Here is an 18639-nt window from a genome sequence, read left to right on the forward strand (position 1 = left end):
TTCTGTTCTCAGTGCCTAGCATAGTGCCTGCGAAAATGCTGGCTGCTAAGTAAATGTTTGGTGAATGTACAGATAAAGAAAGAGTAAGTGCTAAATGCTACAAGCAGACCATGTCACCAAAACCCAGTTCTTCCAGGATTGTCCTACTGTCACTCTTAGCATCTCCTTTGAACTCAATGGTCCTTGCACAGTGCAGAGAAGGGCTGCAGTTGTTACTGAAGCCACGTGACCTAGATTGCCCTGGAACTATTGGCAATGGATTCAGCTAGCCCAGGGCTTTGTGGTCGTTCCTACAACCATGGGTATTATTGAGAACGTAACCTCAGTAATACACATGGAAAGCACATCAAAGCTCCCTGTGCAATGAGGATTGTGGTTCCAGAACAAAGGCTGATTGTCTCAGTGCTTTCTATACAGTTACACCTAATTTGGATACAGAAATGACTGACTTATAAGAAGCCTTTTTTAATGGTTATCTTATGTTAAAATCAAATTGTATTTAAATTATTTTTTGTCTTCCCATTCTGTTATTTTGGATAGGTATCTTTTTATGGTTTTTTAGAAGAGTGTAGAAGGTATAAAAAATCAGCATCAAATTTTTTTTTAAAGATGCTTTCCTACTAAATAATTAAAAAAAATAAATCTTAACCCTTATATTTGTTTATTTTTTAAATTTTTTTTTCAACGTTTATTTATTTTTGGGACAGAGAGAGACAGAGCATGAACGGGGGAGGGGCAGAGAGAGAGGGAGACACAGAATCGGAAACAGGCTCCAGGCTCTGAGCCATCAGCCCAGAACCCAACGCGGGGCTCGAACTCACGGACCGTGAGATCGTGACCTGGCTGAAGTCGGACGCTTAACCGACTGAGCCACCCAGGCGCCCCTATATTTGTTTATTAATTATCAACAAAGCATCAAATAGTAATCCTTTAAAGGTAAGTTGTAGTTGGAAGCTTCCCAGCATTCTTTTTTTTTTTAAAGGAAAGCAATTTTTTTAGTTTATTTATTTATTTTTGAGAGAGAGTGTGTGAGTGAGTGAGGGGCAGAGAGAGAGAATCCCACTCAGGCTCCACACTGTCAGTGCCTAGCTTAAAGAGGGTCTTGAGCTTACCCAATGTGGGACTCAAACTCCCAAACCTCAAAAACATGACCTGAACTGAAGTCAGATGCTTAACCAACTGAGCCACCCAGGCACCCCTTCCCAGCATTCTTAAGATATATGTGTAGCCTTAAAGGATTGCATGGGCTATCAGACCTTTCTCAGGGTCCAGACACAGTAGAGAATGGGCATGTAGCCTAACTTGTTCGATTACTCTCTCTCTCCAGGCATTTTTAATTGTAGGCAGAGTGACACAAGTGTAGAAAAAGTAGGTGGAGCTGACAGACTGCGGGGGCTGTGCCTATGGAAGATCCTCCAACCCTTCCTGCAGCTCTCCCAGACCTGCCTGTTTATCCCAGGTCTGGATCTGCAGCTCTCCCATCAAGCATTTCAGCTCTTACATATATTTTCAATAAATATCATTTTAGATGAAATTAGACACAGTTAATTTCTGTGGGTGGCACCGAAGAGCTGTAACTACATGTGCCATAAGGTCCTGGAATTACAAGCAGGTGTGCAGCACTGTCCTTGTCATCCATGAGTAAACAAACTTAGTTGAAGAAAGAGAGAATGTGAGTGAGAGTGCAAGCAGGAGAAAGAAAATGAGCAAATGTGGGATGGACACATAAGGTGAGAATCTGAGTGAACTTGGGAGTCAGGAGGTTGGGGTAGACCCTTTCATCATCCTCACTCCTCGGCTTTGTTCAATTAATCCAAGGACAGCATTGACTGTCAAGTGTCCACAGAGGCTAGATAATGGAGACAGAAAAGGAGAAATTGTGGCTGCCGCACTCGGAGAAGAGTCCTATCTAGTTGGAGAGGTGCATGTCATACATTAAAAAATGAGAAATTAATATAAAAGAGGACATAGCTCAGTGTTAGACTTGGTTATGCTAACTTATAGGACTATAAGGACTATAAGGAAGTCTATAGGACTTCAAACAAGAAAGAAGGGACAGGATAAGAGCAGACATTAAAGAGAAGCTGGGGCATCAATGAGTTCAGAACAACCTTTACATTTTGCTGTTTCAATGAAAAGAACCAGTTTGTTTGTTTCTTGGCATTATATAGACCAAAAATTAAGTCCTCTGATTTACATTTAGAAAATGTAAATTGCATTTGGTATTAGCATTTGGTATTATGAATGTCTGTAGCCTGAATTAGATTTATGAAGAATAAACTGGCCTAATTGTCTGTTCAAAACACACACACACACACACACACACACACACACACACACACACACACCAATAGAACTTACATTCAGTTTTATCCTCTAGTGAGAGAATACATGAACAGAAAGAGTAGATTTTTTTTAATTTTAATTCTTAAAAGTAATAATGTCCTAGGGGTGCCTGGGTCACTCAGTCGGTTAAGAGTTTGACTTAGGCTCAGGTCATATGTCATGTTTCGTGGGTTTGAGCCCCACATTGGTCTCTGTGCTGACAGTGTGTAACCTGCTTGGGATTTTCTCTCTCTCTCTCTCTCTCTCTCTCTCTCTCTCTCTCTCTCTCTCCCACTCTCTCTTCCCCTCCCTCGCTCACACTGTCTCTGTCTCTCTCAAAATAAATAAATAAACTTAAACAATTTTTAATAACATCCTAAGAAAACTGTATTTCAAAAATAGTTAACGTTTAGATAGAAGTTGCAATGGACCAGCCCTGTACTTTTACATATATATTAACTCTTTCAATGTATGCTGGCTGGTAAATGGTTTATTTTTATTTTTTAATGTTTATTTTATTTTATTTTGAGAGAGAGAGAGAGAGACAGAGTGTGCGTGGGGGAAGGGCAGAGAGAGAGGGAGACACCGAATCCGTAGCAGGCTCCCGGCTCTGAGCTGTCAGCACAGAGCCTGATGTGGGGCTCAAAATTACGGAGCGTGAGATCATGACCTGAGCCAAAGTCGAACACTTAACTGACTGAGCCACCCAGGCACCCCAGTATGCTTATAAATGTTGAACAGCCTTCTCTGGGTAGGGAAAGAGTGGAGTTTGTGTGGTCACTGAAGACAGAGCTGGAAAGATGAGAACACTCAGCTCTGGGGAGTCACACAAGGCAGCAGAGCAGACCTTCAGTTCTGACATCTCAAGTACACGTGTGGGAGAGGTATAGTTAGGATCATGTGTTCATCATGGATAGGTGGGATCTGAAAAGGGATTGAGAGGTTCAACCTGTCCAACAGTCACAATGGAAAATATGAAAAATTAAACCGCCATGTAGGCTACTCACAAACTCAAGATCACACTAGAAATTGAGAGCTAACTGTGGAGCCTAGATACGCAACAAGCTGAATTCTAAGCTAATTGGTCAAATTCCCATTCAAAGGGCAGTCTAGCCCCGAAGGTGGTCTCTGTTTTCTTAGTTGGGGAGATGTCCAAATTTCAAGTCTCCTTTTCTTTTCTTTCCTTTTTTTTAAAAAAAATGTATGTATTTTTTCTGAGAGAGAGAGAGAGAGAAAGAGGTGTGGGGGGGGGGGGGAAGGAAAGGGGCAGAGAGAAAGAGAGAGAGAGAGAGAGAGAGAGAATCTCAAGCAGGCTCTGCACAGTGTGAGCCCAACTTGGGGTTCTATCTCACCGTGAGTGAGATCATGACCTGAGCCGAAATTAAGAATCAGATGCTTAACCCACTAAGCCACCCAGGTGCCCTTCCTTTTCATGTTTATACACAATTCCTGGCTGTTCCATTCCCTGGAGAGTGCCTGGATAATCTTACTGCCTTCTGGTTTGTTTCTTGTACAATATATCAAAAGCCAATCAAATTGGGATAAACCTAACCACTTATTCCATGCCCATGTAACTGCCTTTGGGATGACCCTTGGCCCTAAATTAGCTTCCCCACATTCTGTCACCAGGCCTGAAATGTCAACATTTAATCCTCTGGATCTTAAATATTTTTCTGTTTTTCTAAGTCCAATACCACCAATCCTGCTGGGAGAATTATTTTGTCATATAGATTAGGGGATGTCCATTCACAGAGGCTAAGAGAAAGTTATAGAAATCAAACATGTCAGAAAAGTTTTAAAGTTCATTATTAAAAGTGGAATTAAGAAAGCTCTATAAACCAACTTCATACATTTAACACATTGCCTGTGTTTGGAGTTAATATCACTAGAAACTTTTCCATACAGCAAGATTTTAGTCGTAAAGTCTACTGAAATCCAAAATAAAGCTGTTAGGTAACTCTCATGAACAATAAGAAACTGTTTTTCCTTCTCTTTTGGTTCAATTTTTAAAATAGTAAATTGTTTAAGAAACACTTTTTAAAATAAATTCTTTAAGAAATGCCTTCTGTGTTACTCTTTCTCTCAAATGATTTTATTTTCCTTTTTCATTATTACTTTTTAGGATGCTCATAAAGCAATTTTCTAAGGACCTATAGCCCTTGTTACCAATGTAGAATTTTGCTGGTTTGGAAATTGCTTTTGGATATTGGTGGTGGGATGTGGGGTTCATAACGCTTTTGAAATATTAAACTGGCTAGTCGTCAACACTATGAAGGCAATATGCTCAGCTGACTGCTTAGCCAGGAGATTGTTTCCTTTGGCAGACAACATAAAAGGGATATTTGCTTTACCCATGAAATATATATTTAGTAAAACAGTAAGCATAACTTTACGTCCCTGAGTAGATGAAAAATGATCTATTTACTCTGAGAACATCAAACCAACGACCTTATGGATCTCAATAAAAAGGGAAAAAAAAAAAAAGATTTGATAGGATTCATGGTGACCAGGATCATAGACTATCAGCTAAATCTCCTATTGCACCACTCCTTCTCCCCCCACTCACAGATTCAGTCCTCCTCTGCACCTCTCCCAGGGCTGTAGCAAAAATGCCTCAGATAGCTGCCTTAAACCAAAACCAAGATAGTACCCTTCTCCCATTTCAGGAGAATGATTTCATAATCCCTCATGAGCACCCTTCCTCCCATGGTGTAGGCCAGCTACTATGCCCTCTACTTGGAGACCCTGTCCCCAACCTGGGAGGTTATTCATTGATTTCTAGATGGTTTTCTTTGCCCTCTTCCCAGGAGAGTTAAAAAAAAAAATAAAAATGAAAACAAACAAACAAAAAAACAATCAACAAAGGTGAGGAGATACCTCAAAATATATTAAAAATACATTAAGAAACTTAGGTAGTTGTATTATCTCAGGACACTTTAAATTCATTTCTGCACTGCATCCTTTCCTGACCTCAGGGAATTAAGGTCCACAAACAGGATTAGAGTAGAGACAGGCAGGGAGAGATTAGACGTGCTCTGGGACAAAAATAAGCAAAGGAAACAGGGCTATGCTTTCAGGCATGGATTAATTTAATTTTCTGGGAGAGAGGAGGGGATTGTTCAGGGGTTTAAAACCATGGGGCATGTCAGATGCTGAAGTTTGACTTTTTTTTTTTTTTACAGATATATAAAGATGAGCAGAAAAACGACTCATTATCTCTTTTGGAAAGGAAAAACTTCAGGGGCTTATTTAAATCCTGTTTCCACATAATACTTTTGGCACAGACTATACCTTTTAAACTCATTGTTAGAAAAGAACCTGGTATTTGGGATGATTTCAGTTCAGGATCTCAATAATTAATTCTTTAAAGATAATAGAATGTTTAACCACTAAATGTTTATTTAAGTCATCACTAATAAAAAATATTCCAAGCAGCCTATTTTACAATTTACACATGGAATGAGAGAATATCCAATTAGGGGGAAATATTAAAATATTGAATAATTGAAATGAATATTTGCTTATAAACAAAGTGAACTCCAATACCTGTGAGGTGCTTGGGAAAAGGTGGGGGTGATGGTGAAGGGGCTTCCTCCTCCCAGACACCTAACATAAGTCCCCGGGAAGTTCGGAGCACAAAGAGCACTGGGTGGGGGACCTGAAAGCCTTAAGTCATCTCCTCTGCTGGTCTCAGAACAGCCTGTGACCTTCATCACAGGAAATGACTCCATTTCTAGAGGTGCAGGGGGAAGAGGGAGGGAGTCTGAGAAGTCAGAGGGGTCAGTGTGGGTAAAGGGCTCTGATATCCAACCATGTTAAAGGTAAGTGGTATTACCACAACCTCAAACACCTTTAAGGAAAGTTCCTTCATGGCTCCTGGATGTCTCAGTCTATTAAGTGTTCAACTTCGGTTCAGCTCATGATCTCACGGCTCATGGGTTCAAGCTCTGCGTCAGGTTCTGTGCTCAGAGCCTGGAACCTGCTTCAGATTCTGTCTTGTCTCTCTCTCTCTCTCTCTCTCTGCCCCTCCCCTGCTTGTGCACTCTCTCTCTCTCTTTCTCTCAAATATAAACACTAAAATTTTTTTTAATTAAAAATAAAATAAAAAGAAAGTTCCCTCTGTGAAGGAACTTAGCAACTTTAAACAAGATCCCAAATACACATAAAAGGGTAGTTAAGAAACTCCTCTCTTCAAGGCTAAATTAGGGCTGCTTATTTAAGCAACTCAGAGAAATAGTACAAAGAGAAGGAAAGTGAATGACAAATCACAAGGACTTACTAATTTAGCTACAGGGTCAAGTCTAATGTCCTAATTTAGATGAAAATGTATGTTTTCCCATAACACTAGCAGTCAGAGACATCTATTGGCTGCTTAATTAAAGCTAGGGGAATACCTCTATGGAGATAGGTAGGACAGCTCAGTAAACCTGTTTTCTCTGAGACTTCAAATCCAGGTAGGTCTCAGCATGTGGCTCTGTGGGTAACACAGTAGAGGCAACTCAAACCATCTGGTCTTTTATAAGTGACTTCCTCTAGGTCCTACCCGTAGCTCTCTCTACTCCAAAGAAAAGTAGTAACTGTTCTCAAGGGTGACTTTCTGAGTCTGTGGAGCAGCCAACTGTCTGCTCTGCTTCAAGGAATGCAGACCCAGCTCCTTACTGCATCAAGCTTTGTTTGTTTATTTAATAGCTTTATTGAAGTATAATTTATATACAACAAACTGCACATAATGAAAGAGTGCATTTTGATGTGTTTTGACATATGTACAACCGTGAAGCCATCATCACCATCAAGATACCAAGCATATCCATCATCCCTAAAGTCTCCTTGTGCTCCTCTGTAGTCTCTCCCTCCCATCCCTTCCCACTCCCCAAATTTCCTAGCAACTATTACTATAGGGCAGTTTGCATTTTCTAAAGTTTTATGTAAATAGTATTATATAACATATACTCTTTTGTCTGACTCCTTTCACCGAGCATAATTTATTTTGATCATCCGTGTTGTTACAAGTTTCAATAGCTCATTCCTTTTTATTTCTTCATCAACTTTTCCCATCCAACCTCCTAAAACTTTTAATTTCATCATGCAACATCCTTTTGGTCAAGAAAACTTTTGGATCTTTAACTTGCCACTCTTAAAAATGCGAATCTCTCCCCATTTTGGTGTCAGCTAACATCTTTGTTAGGGCAGTATGTGATAGCTCACTATGAATCAGATACACATAGCAGGCATGCTCCAAGGGAAGAATATAAACACTGGGGCAGCAGGAAGCACCAGATAACAAATTTTGAATTTTTGTTTTTTTGTGATGACTACACTCGCCCTGTCTCATTTGGATACTCTAATTAGACTTCTTTTCAGTAGCTGAATAATTATCTTCCAGTCTCTGTTGCTTTCATGAGCTAGCCAAGGTCGGAGATTTACCTTACACATTCCCATTCCCTTTTGAGTAATGAGGATGCCCACCTTCTGTTGCAGAGAGGCTTAAATATGTCCTGGATTGCTGAGACAATCCCCAGTCCCTGAGATCAACTGGGATCATCAAAGCCCACTACAGTGAAGAGACAAATGGCACCCTTCCCAGAGCTACAAGCTGTGGTTCTCAGGGTTTGCCAGCCTTGTTGGTGCCTGTGGTCCTCAGCAGCCTCCCCACTGCACCCAGGTCCTGACAGGGGTCCAGTCAGGCCCCATGCTCTCATGTCCTATCCCCCCAGTCTCCAGCCAGGGAAGTTCCTAACTCCTGCTGCCACTCCATAACCTCTCTTTTTCCTAGAAAACCTGTTTCTGATTGACAGGGGTGAGAAGACAGTGTGGATACAACAACTGATTCTTGTATTTCTTTCATTCCAAATCTATTGCTAATTCTTAACATCTGGGGTTTGTTTGCCTCAGGTCTTTCTTCCTGATGATCATCAAGAGTGTGACTTAGATAACTTAAAAAATAATAAGAAAATAAGGATGGACAAACTATTTATTCATCTTTTGTTCCCAGTAAACAATTTCATTTTTTGAATCATTGTGGAAGAAAGGTGGGTGTCAGTAAAACACAAACACTACTATTTCAAGATATTATCTTACTACATGTATTTAAATGATTTATATGCACCTGTGACCCCTTAATATTAATGGATTCAGAGACATTTTTAAATGGAATTTAGTAAAATATTTCAAACTCTAAGAAATGCTTACAATATAATAGTAAGATTTACCCATCAAGATATGCCTTTTGACCTCGGGAAGCCTACTTAGGTTCAATGAAAAGATTATTTTGCAGCCTTTTAGAAGAACAAAAACTTAAAATTAAAGACAAAAGATATCTTTATTATCCAAAACCAAGTACCAAATAAATGTAGTACTGAGCTATTTTGAGCAAGGGCAGTCAACTTGGGCTGAACCTGCATGAGGCCACTTCAATACCATTAGTTTTCCTTGAAGGGACCATTTTTGATCCCTCAGCAAATCAGGTTTGACAGAGAACAGGAAAGAGCCATTTGGTGTAAAGAAATAGTTTACTATGAGACTTGATTTTTTTTCCCCAAGATTTGTATTTTTAAGTAATCTCTACACCCAACAGGGGGCTTGAACTTAACCCTGAGAACATGAGTCACAGACGCTACTGACTGAGATAGCCAGGTGCCTCTACCGTAAGGCTTTTAACCAAATGTGTGTCAAGGTTTTCCAAAAGGAATGCAGCTTCCCTTGTGCCCCTGACTAGTGAAGAGTTCTTCTCTACCTGGGAGATCCTGTTTCCCTGAGACCACACTGGCAAAGGTTTGCATGTCCTGGAAACCTATTAAGAAAGCCCGATCAGTGGATTCAGCTCAAGGGTTTAACAGAGTGACCTATTTCATTTACAAACTTTACCATCACACACACATTTGAATGTTTCAAAGGTCATTCATTCACCAAGTGCTATCTCTACAATAAGCTCAACCAGAAGCCAAAAGGAAATGGATCTCCCCTTCATAGTAACTGTCCCTTCTTATTTCAGAAGTAGCCCCAGCTCAATTCTCTTTTCAGTCAAAGCTTCTGTTATTTTCATTCAATCTACATGAACTCACTTAATCTTTCAGAAGCTAACAGGAGATTCATAGTCTGTGAATTGTAACTAATACTTCTCTCATATATATTTTTATGAAATAATTATATGCTAGTATAGTAAGTCTACTATATTTGGAAGCTATGATATTTTCAATTTATTCTTTTATTTTTTAAAAAAGCACACAGATCTCGAGATTTTGAAGGTACTGACAAAAAAAAAGTAAATGGTATATTATTGGTTGCATTTTTTGTTGTTGTTATACATCTGCAATTTTATTTCTTCTTTGGGGTTAGGGTTGAGGGGAAACAGAGATTTTGACTGAGAAACAAGCTTTTGCTGAAATTGTATCCTGAAAGTTTTAAGTAAGTAGCAAAAGAGGGGAAGATAGGTGGTTGGTAAACTGGGGTCTGAGGTTGTTATCCCATTTCCATGTCGGCCACCATGACTTCCTGTCCCAAACCAAATTACAATACAGAAGGGAACCATTCTACTCTTTATTTTGCTTGTTAATGATCTAGACAAGAGAGAGAAGGGGGGTGCCACCACAAGTTCCGAAGAACGAGGGGCACAAATCCATTCATTCTACTGTCTCTGTCTGAGGTACAATCCCTAAGTCCCCTATCAAAGGGTAGAAGGTAGCTGTATGTACTCAATTTGCTTCCGGACCTTTTCCAGAGCTTTTCTGTCCAGCTGTCACTGATGAATGATGACAAGGCAAGCAAAGACCAAGGTCACCCCCCACCGTGACCCCTTCAGATTTCCGGAATAAGTGTTGTTCCATCACAGGTGAGCTGCCGCCTCTTAAAGGAGCTGCATGTGATTTTCTCCACATACGCTGTGGAACCACCAGGGGTGATTTTAGACTGGAAATTAGAACACCACAAACTCTTCCAGCAGTCAACAAGGCAAATTTGAGGTGCTCGCAGAGCTTTAAGGTAAAAGAACGGAGCAACCAGCAGAGGTGGGTGCCCTGGGGGAGGCATGGAGTGCTGGGTGTCTCCCCTGTCAGGACAGAGGGATCTGCTTGAGGCCTCATACCCCTGTTGGAACACTTACACTGAAGCCTTCTGAGAGGCTCCAGATCTGGGCTGCAAAATGCTGGAATTGCCTATCAGGGCAGAGGCTTTATTAGGGCATCCTCACGGCCAGGGTGAGAAAAGCCAAAACACATTTGTTGGATTGGGCTATGAGCTCACTTCTTCAAACCCGCATGGCCCGCAGGGAAGGCTAGGTCCTAGGGTCTGCCACCTGGCCACCTCTGAGCTGTCCCTGTCTCAGCCATCTGCATTTATATGACATTCTGGAAAAGGCAAAACCATAGGAACAGAAAATTTTCATGGTTGCCATTAAGTATGGGGGAGAGGTGACTATAAATCAGCAGCAGGATGGAATTGGGGGAAATGGAGCTGTTCTGTATGTTGATTGTGGTGGTAGTCACAGGGCTCTATGGGTTTGTCAAAACTCATAAAGCTGCACAATCCAAACATGAAGTTTTTCTGTAAATAAATTTAAAAAGAAAGTGCACTGATTTCTATCAAATTGTTTTCTATAAGAGATGGAATTTGGAAAAAATAGTTGAAATTATGAGATAGTTGGAACAGTTGAAATAGGTTTGATCTGTCTTTCTCATAAGTCCTAGGAAAATCACTTGTTTCTGTATTATTATTATTAAAATAATTCTTGATCACCTTCTTAAAAATGAGTAATATAGATATTATGGCACATAAAGAATAGCAAAGTTAAGTACAATGGCAGCCTTGTTCAATTTTAATAGGACACCTTAAACATAATTCCTAACCCCCACAAAACCATTTCTACCTTTCTCTGTCTGACTCGATCCTTCTCAGCTAAAAAGTTAAGTAAAAGGATATGTGTACATTTTTTTTCAACCTTTAACACTTGGTGTTTACCAGAAAGTCATACACCTACTCCATCATTGGAAGCTAATCATGTTCACAAACAAGACTGTTTACGATGAAACTCAACCATCTTTGTAGTTCTTATTCACATCTGTGTCTCCAGAAGCTCCAGCCTGCTCATGTGTTTAGTAGCCAAAGACCTTTTTTCCCTTGGGTAGAAACTGCAAATTTGCTAGTTAATTAGGTAATTTGTTTCTCTGCTTTGTGAACAGTTCTCATTTGTTCTTCCTCTTTCCTCAGATTCATGCTGCTGGATTCTCTTCCCATTTGAGTGTCTTCCACCTCCCCCAAACCCCAAACAAGATGGTCAATTAATTTCCTAAAGATTTCTTGAGTCTGTGTGTGTTTAATAAAAAAAAAAAAATGAGGAATGAAGTAATCTGAAATACTTTTGTAAAGATCTCTCTAACAGAAGAAACAGTACCTTTTTTTTTTAATAAAGTTTCCAGTTAGTATGTGGAGACAAATGTTAACTAAGGTCAATTTAGGGCGATATCTCTCAACCAATTAAAAGGAGCAATTGTGAGTTCTAAACCAGATATTCCTATAGGAATATTCCTTACAGTTCTTCTGTTTAGTCAATAGAAGCAAAATATTTAAAGGTCTCCCAGCTATGACTCCTTCTGGTCTTGTCTCAACTCATTTAGCAGCCCATTAAAGAAATAATTTCACAGTGAGATTTATAATGGTAGAAATGTGTCAGTAGCTTTTTATATTCTTTAAACCATAGTTTTTCCTTGCACTTTTCCCTGAAAACTACTTAAACTCTATGTGAATATTTAGACACTTGATTGTTTGTGAGTACCTGACCTGTTAAGATACAAAACCGTTTGGCTGGAAAACATAGGGTAATTTTGGTTTGAGTTAATAATTACAGAAACTGAAAAGCTATTTGTGAAAACAAATGACCCAAAACATCACTAAAATATCCGAGACACTAATTTGTGTTCTACAAATCTGTATTCTTTCCACCAACTTCAGGGCTCAGATTGTATTTCTCCCTGGCCTCAGAATGCGTCACTGTAGCCTTGACTACAAGCAAGCCATTGATTCAGAATACAAAAAGGGAGTGGGGACAGTCCCTGCACAATTGAGTCCCTGAGCCTGCTTTACGTCTCTCCTGGACCTGAGTAAATCAGAACTTGCCAAATACTCCATGCTACTCTAAACTCAATCTGACATAGTTCCTCATAGTATATCATTCAAGATTCATCAGTTTGAGAATACAGGTTGTTTACAAAACTATCAATGTGTAAAAACAAACCTCCTACAATTTCAGCACATATTCTTTGGTATTGGATGGCATGATGTCAGATTAGAAGATATTTAACCAAGCTTCAAGACTTGTTGGTATCTCAGTAAATTTTTGAACTGAGATTATATTCTCTGGCTGTGAGGGAATATAGTCCTAACTGATTACCTGCCATGGATAATAAATAAAAAACTATTTCAATATGAGCTTACACAATTAAATAGAGAGAAATATATGGGAAAGACTCAGAAAATCGGAAAACAGGCATGATTTCCCACCATGTTACTGAGTTTCTTCTACTGGTTTTTTTGCACTGAATTTTTTCACTTCTGTGCATTTCTTGGATCTGAAACTGAAAGCCATTAATATCACCTTTTATTCTGAAGTAAATAATAATAACTTTTCCAAAAATAGTATGACAGCAAAAAGAATTTCCAATGTGTACAGATCCCTTAAGATCAATTTATGCTGTTATCTGGTCACTGTCAAGTTCTTCATCCAGTTTTCAAACATCTAGAGCCTGACATCTTCATAATGCCATTTTGTAAACCACTATGGTTACTGTGTTTTATCATTATTAAATAGAAATTTATTTATATCTAGAATGTGAGTCTATAATTTCACATTCCGTGACCATATTACTGTGATTATTTTTTTTAGCCCAGCCTCCCCTGACTTTTAGATCAAATATGAGCAGCTCTTCTTCTGCAAGGTAATTCATACCTTTTCCCTGGCCCACACATTTTGTTTGTTTTTTGTTTGCTTTAACTGCATTCACTTTATTCAACCTCGTTAAATGTAACTTCCTATTAGGGCCTTTGTTTTTTCTTATCATCTTACATTCCTTTCCTCTCTATGTACGTATGGATGAAATAAATGAGCTCCCAAGTTTGTTTCCTTTCTTTTTCTCATACTAATTCCTTCTCAGACCTCACCTTTCTTTTAAGCCAGCTTTGGTCACCTTAAGATTTCCAGGGTCCACTGATAATACATTTCTGTCTTCTGGTCTGGTAACAGCCCCTTGCCTTTCAGTGATTCCCATCCTTTCTCTGTACCTTGCCTGTGTCCCACTTGGATTTTAAGCCCCATGGACAAAGAATATAACTAATGCTGTATTCATTACAGAATCCAGGATCATCAGTAGCAGCTATAACCATAACATTCAGAATTTTAATTAACTTGCAGACAATTACATTAATATAGTTACATTGAAACTCTTTTAGAACATTTTTAATTCATTTTAATCATTGCTGATGTAATAGGCATCAGTAAAAAGTTGATGCAATGTTGATAGCCTCAGGAAAAATTCTCTGGAACAATCTTACAGTTGCTGTTATGCCTCAGAACACACAATCTCTATTGTTGCTAAGTCATTTCTATTCTAGAAATACTGCTATTAAGCAGCCAGAGCAATATATTGCATATACTCTCATGTTTTACAGACCAGGTATTAATGGGTAAATACGCAGGCTGGTGTATAGGTAATTCAACCCAGAAATTATACAATCATTAATGAGAATTATGTACTTCCTTCTGTGTGACACTGAAAATCTAAATCTAAAAACCTAATTATCACTTACTGCCTTATCTTTATATAAAATAATAAGGCAATCATTAAAGACTCATAAACCTTTGATTTTTTTGCCTTGTAGGGCATGTACAATATCACAAATGTCACTAGACAGCTCATGTTCTGTAGCTAATGCTAATAGAAGGCAGGAGACTATGGGCAAATATGTCCTTGAATTACCTCTGAAAATGAAACAAGTTTCTTTTTGTAAAATAATACATGTCTACCTGAAAGATAATTTGCCTTGTATATTAAGAATTTACATAAAAGGTCATTTCTGAGAACACTCCATGGACAATCTTTTTCTTTTTTTTTAATTGTTTTATTGTTTTTTATTTTTTGAGAGAAAGATGGACAGCAAGCTGGGGAGAGGCAGAGAGAGAGGGAGACACAGGATTCAAAGCAGGCTCCAGGCTCCATGCTGGCATCTCAGCAATGTGGCTCAACCCCATGAGCCATGAGATCATGACCTGAGCCAAAATCGGAGGCTCAACAGACTGAGCCACCCAGATGCCCTGGACATCCTTTTCTTAATTTTCTGTGTAGTAATTACAATCCTGATGAACCAAACCAATTTTTATAAATATATAAATAGTAGAATAAATTCAGAGTGCTTAAATTATTATTATTATTAAATACATTTGACCCATCTATTTCTATAAAGAAAATAAAAAGAATTATTTTAATTAAATTCTGTGTAATTTTGAGTGCTTGTGCTAGATACTGGGATTATGGTGAGAGAAGTGTGGGAGTCTGTGTCTTCTTGGAGTTCATAATCAATCAAGGAAAACTATTTATTTTTTTTTTTACCATTTTTTAAAATTTACATCCAAGTTAGTTAGCATATAATGCAACAATGATTTCAGGAGTAGATTCCTTAATGCCCCTTACCCATTTAGCCCATCCCCCCCTCCCACAACCCTTCCAGTAACCCTCTGTTTGGTCTCCATATTTAAGAGTCTCTGATATTTTGTCCCCCTCCCTGTTTTTATATTATTTTTGCTTCCTTTTCCTTATGTTCATATGTTTTGTATCTTAAAGTCCTCATATGAGTGAAGTCACATGATATTTGTCTTTCTCTGACTAATTTCGCTTAGCATAATACCCTTTAGTTCCATCCACACAGTTGCAAAAGGCAAGATTTCATTCTTTTTGATTGCTGAGTGATACTCCATTGTATGTATGTATGTGCGTGTGTATATACACACCACATCTTCTTTATCCATAAGGAAACACTTTAAATAGGTAATCAGGGGACTGCTGAATATTATAAATGGGGGGAAATGGACAATTATAGGAACACACGAAAATATAATTTATCTTGAACAGGAGGGGATCACCTCATGACCTAGAAAATGGTCCATTGTGGCTGATAAACCTTTTCATGCAACAGTGGCTGAACAAACTCATTCCACATAGGCCAATTTGATCATCCAAGGGCCAGTATAGCTCTCTGCATTGGTTAGAACCTGGAGTTCTGGACGTCAGAGTTTAGCTCCATTTCGGATCACTTGGCTTCCCTCATAAGGAATCTCTTTTCTTTCTCCCTACCCTGGCTGATTGCCCAGGTTTCTAGCAAAATGTGTGAACTGGAAATTGGGTCTGAGAATATAAGTGACTCACATGAACTCTTCTCCTTTACTGGCAAGTAAGTCTTTTAAAAATGTCCTGCTGATTGGGTCAGTAGCTACATTTGCATGTGACTCTGAAGTCTATTATCACTCAGACGTACTTGAAAACATCCTTGGATATAAACAGGATATTGAGATTTTGCCAGTTTGCTTATTGAAATGCAATTAAATATTTGGAGTAAGGGAAGAAGGGATAATTTCATGGAATCTAGAACAAAAATTATGTACGTTAAAAGGTACATTATATTTCAAAACTATGGTGCTGTCTAGGCAAGAAACTGAAGGTAGACAGGCTATAATGAAAGCTTTTTTAAAATGGACAAGCACAGTATTTCCTTATAGAGAGTAGGCAATCAAAAACATTTGTCGATTGAAAGAATGAATCACTGCAGAGCTGAATCAGTGGGCTCAAGTTCTCGCATGTTATGAAGAACCAAACGCACCTTCTAACAGGCTGCACAAAATCTAACTGTTGGGAAGATGGCACTGTTCTCCATTTTTCCCTTGGCAACCCCTTTTCAGTGGTCATGTCAGCTTTAAATTCCTCCAGTGCAGAAAGTGGTAACGTGACAGGATCCTTTGCAAACTATTTTGTTAGACACGGTAAGGCTACTGGCTTAAAAGAGGGCACACAGCGACCCTGACTGAGTGTGAAGTAGCAGTGGATGCCTGGTCAACCTCCCAAGCAACACACTGAAAAAAAAAAAAAAAAAAAGGAAAGAAAAAGAAAATAAAGGCAGAAAGGGTTTCTTGCTCTTACTATAACACTCACATTCCCGTCTTAGGTCCAGTTGGGGTCTCATGTTCTATTCAGTGAACTGGAGGGCGCCCTCTCCCCAAACTTCACTCTTACTCCCCAGAAGCACTGAGGCATTCTGAAAAGAAGGTACATAGCCCCATGCCTTTCGATCTAAACAGATGACCACAGAAAATTTTAATGTGTAATCTTACCTAGAAACGAGGAGTTGTCCACATATCATTAGAGTTGTGTAGATGGTTCCAATGAAGTTACTGTGGTGGAATTGAGAGAAGGAAAATGCTACAAGGAGAGTAGGTTTTGGTTGTATGACACTATTTCACAGATGTTGGTGTGAGTAGCCACAATATTTTGCATCATGTCATTCACCCTACAGAGGGTTATTTCTAAAAAAACATTTAAATGACTAATACCCTCTTCAGACTTCTCTTTGGAGAAAAGCAATCAATGAAATGCCCAAGCCTCACACATCTGCAATAGGAGATTTCTGTTACTATGTGACCATCTGTATCCATGGTTCCCAATAGGCATTGCGTCTGACAATGCCTGCCAAATATGTAACTTGATGTCATCATTATATTCCAAATAAATAGGCCTTCATGAATCACACAAGTTTGATGGTGTATCAGTACATTTAAATTAGGCATAGAGGATACAAATTCCTTTTAGTAAAAATGTTCATACAAAATCAGAATTGTATGAACAATTGGGATAGTTATATAGGATATCTCTAGATCTGGGGACAGAGATAAGTAACATATGATTTTGAGTAGGGCTGTTCTTAACAAATATTCAAATATCATGTGGGATTGCTAACACTTTGAAAATTTTTAAATGGGTCACTTGCCTTCATTCTTAGTGCCCTCATCCACTCTCTTTCACTTTTCTCTCACTTCAATATATGGCAACTATGTATTACATGGAATGGACACTTAGGAGCTAATGGATTAGCAGGGATCTGACAAATGTAATTCTCCATCCCACTGAGTGAATTCAGTCCATCTCACAAGAAAGGACAAAATGTGGGGTTCATAAATCCAGAAGATTTGGTATTCTTTTCTGCAACCTGAGTACAATTGGGGACTTTATAATGCACCCAGATAATCTAATAAAATTTTACTCCCAAAGGGAAGTGTTTGAGGTTTCCATCATCTTTCTCTTCGGGGGCCTAAGTTTTCCCTTATTATACACATGATCTACTCCTTCGGCAACAAAATTCCAGTTTCACAATCCTAGGAATATCAGGTAAGAAACAAATGGGCTTGGGGCGCCTGGGTGGCTCAGTCAATTGGGCATCCAACTTCGACTCAGGTCATGATCTCGCGGTGTGTGAGTTCAGGCCCCGCATAGGGCTCTGTGCTGACAGCTTGGAGCCTGGAACCTGCTTTGGATTCTGTGTCTCCCTCTCTCTCTCTGCCCCTCCCCTGCTAACTCTCTCTCTCTCTCTCTCTCAAAAATAAATACACATAAATTTAAAAATTAAAAAAAAAAAAGCAAATGGACTTGCTGGTCAGTTTTTTAAAAGATGTCCTAGTCCACCTTTCCTCAAATATACTGAATGCTGCCTTGCTTTTTAGATCCATAACTTATACCTCTTCCCAAAACACAGGCAGGCAGTGTTGCCATCTTCGATACACTTCAATATTCAGCAGAGAACAAGAAAAAAATTATTAAATATAAACCTGAAGTTGGGATTTTACCAGCTTCTTCAGCTTTTTATTCATTAAAAGAAGTGGTTTTTCATAGAGCCCAGAAGCAGAGTCGCATGAATAAAAAGACAAGTAACATTATTTTCAAAGCATCCTATCTAGCCAGGAAACTAAATACAGAGCAACTTCACTAAAGCCTTTGAAATGGGGCGACACCACATTTCCTGGAGCATAGTAGTCATGCAAGAAATATTTGTTGATTTAGAGATGAATGCAGAAATTTGCGTCAATAGACTAAAAAACTAAATCAGTTGGCCAGACTCTCACCACAGACAAGAAACTTCTCCAGAAGATGAGTTTGCCTCTGCTATCTACTCATGTTCCATGTGTGTAGATCCAGTCTGAGAAGAATGACGTTCATTTTCTCTCAGCATCCCACCCTGCAGGGGTCATTTTAGCTTCTGGTCATCCCAAGGAGGAGGATGTAAAATCCG

This window comes from Felis catus, chromosome F2 (genome assembly GCF_018350175.1).
Source record: "Felis catus isolate Fca126 chromosome F2, F.catus_Fca126_mat1.0, whole genome shotgun sequence".
NCBI classification, from domain to species: Eukaryota; Metazoa; Chordata; class Mammalia; order Carnivora; family Felidae; genus Felis; species Felis catus.